Below are 2492 nucleotides of genomic sequence, written 5' to 3'. Positions count from 1 at the left end.
TGACGGAAAAAAATTATTCCTTCAATCCAGGGGATTGATCCTAAACTGCTATTCAAAATCCTCCTAGGCACGAAGCTTGATCCTTTCTTTCTCAAAAGGGATTGATTTTTTATTGAAAAATACATGACATAAAACTGTGAGTGTAAAGAATGCAAACCTTTATTGAGCAAGTGATTTTGATATATGTATTAAGAGTGAGAGACAATAAAACATCCAACCCAACCCACGCTTTAAAAGTTAAACATATTTAAAAGTTTTAATTGAGAAGCCCCTCATTATCCTTTGCCTTATCACTGTGTGTAAAGAATACAAACCGTTGAATATAATAAAAGAATAAGAAAGCATGGATACATATTATATACATTGTTCGGCATATTGAGAGTGAGAGAAATGATGAAAATGTGTGTGTGTGTGTATATATATATATATATATATAAGTCCATTCTTAACTGACTTGTAGTCATTTATTGAGAATACAAAATCAAACCCACAAGTTAAACATAATTAAAAGTTTTAACTAAGAAGCCCCTCGTTATCCTTTGCCTTTTGAGCCGTCAATTTCCTTATTAACTACTTCTTCGTCAAAGAAACCAAAATGCTAACCCTCCAATAGAACATTGAATTTAAGGCCTCCTCCACATTTACAGCAAGCCTTGTGAATAACTTGTCAATTATAGCATCTCCAAAATGACTGCAGACCATTGGCTCTATAACAACTTCGATTGTATTTGCAATATTTTTCCCCATTTGCGTATAAATGCTGAATCCGATGTCTTTGTTACGGAGCACTTCATATGTATTTATAGGATCGGCGTCCACATCGAAAACTTGTAGATTGTTAATTTCAAGTGATCCTTCTCTCTTGACAATCTCAGCCACTTCTTCTTTGCAAGGTGGTATAAAAAGGAAGGTTAAATGAATCCACATCTGTATCTTCTACAACTCCCCGCAATTCATAATTAAGTTTGTTTATTGCATTCCACTAATTACAGAAATAGAGTAAATGGATTATATGGCACCTGTGCAACCAAATCAAGAAGTGATTTAACTACAAACTCCCAACCATAGTCTTTGTTAGAAGGGTCGGCATTTTTCCTAGCCATAAAGGTTAGCACCATGCGGCCTTGGGGTATGATTTCTTTTGAGCGAAAGCTTAGAAAATTTGTGAAGTCTTTGTGAAATTGGTGGGCGTAAGCTTGGAAAGCATTGGGAGGACTTGATCTTGCCATGTATACGTTTCCTTTATTGTTCTCTGGCCCAACTGGGAGTTAATGACAAAGATCAAAGATAAATGAGATCAAAAATAGATTCTTTATTAGACCAAAAAAGAGATTATGGTTTTGGTCAAGTGAGAGACCTTTGTGAGCCAACGGAGCGCATAGGAAGAATTGACAAAGTGGAGGGTTGTGGTTGGAAAGAGTCTGTCATAGAAAGACCCAGCAAACTCCTCCTATAAAACTCCTTTCTTGGACCATATCTCCTTTCTCTTTCTTCAGCCTCTCAATGAAATCAGGAACAGACAAACACAGAGTTAAAGTCATTGTCTGGGAGATCATTTAGAAGCACTTCAAACTCTGGAAATTTCAACTCTTCTCGTTTGCATATCCCATGGATAGTGTCTATAACTTGAGATATAGTCTCGAAGGTGTTAGGTCCTGAAGAGCAACCCAAGTCTGTCACCTTTATACAAGCTGGACCTATTTCCTTGAACATATCTCTGATGGATTCTTCAATGATTGATGTTACCTTTGATATCACTGCTTTCTGAAAGCACAAACAACTGGTTAGCGTCATACTTTTTAAAAAAGAAAAAAGAAGATATATAAAGCAGAAATCATGTAATAACTGACTTGGAAAACTGAATTATTGGCATAGTTAATTTCATGATCTGCTGCATTCATGCGAAGAACCTTTGCTTCTGTCATTTTGCTTGCCTAATTTCTCTAAAGACTTATCTACTGTGTAGTGTTTTCCTTAGCATTCTGAGCTCTGCTATATATATATATACATACGCACGCATGAAACAATGACTATGGATGCCTCTGCCATGTAATTTCTTATTCAGTATGGTCAGATAAAATATTTCGACAATGTTTGGAAAGAGTTGTCCAATAACGACCACCTCAATCTTCTTTACGAATAAGCTTGTTAACAGCAAGAGAATGACGAAATTAATGGTTTAATATTAAGGGAAAATGTCCATTAGCTAAAGCCCACAATGTTTGGTAAGCCTGGATTATACTTTAAAATTGAAAGAATTTAAAACGTTGGGTATCTATTTTATTTCTTCATATTTCTTTAATATTAAGAGATTTACAATTAACAAAATAAAATAAGGACAAAAGGACCGCCGAAGAAATTTGAAATTATGACACCGTTGAAGACAACATGGTTGGACTGTTAAAACTACGATGAACACAGTTCTGGAAAACAGAAAGGAAGAAGGAAAGCAATAGGAAAAACAAAATGTAGGCAAAAACGATTGCCTTAGC

The 2492-nt window shown here is 35.3% G+C and overlaps 1 pseudogene; it reads right to left on the bottom strand.

Annotated features, from left to right (window-relative positions):
- Positions 1-570: 570 nt before the first annotated feature.
- LOC120126923 lies at positions 571-1925 on the bottom strand (annotated as a pseudogene).
- Between the last annotated feature and the right edge of the window lie 567 nt (positions 1926-2492).

Source organism: Hibiscus syriacus, unplaced genomic scaffold (genome assembly GCF_006381635.1).
Source record: "Hibiscus syriacus cultivar Baekdansim isolate YM2019G1 unplaced genomic scaffold, ASM638163v2 tig00001478_pilon, whole genome shotgun sequence".
Classification (NCBI taxonomy): Eukaryota; Viridiplantae; Streptophyta; class Magnoliopsida; order Malvales; family Malvaceae; genus Hibiscus; species Hibiscus syriacus.
Note: the sequence above shows the minus strand (reverse complement) of the source record. Positions and strands in the feature narration are given on the sequence as shown.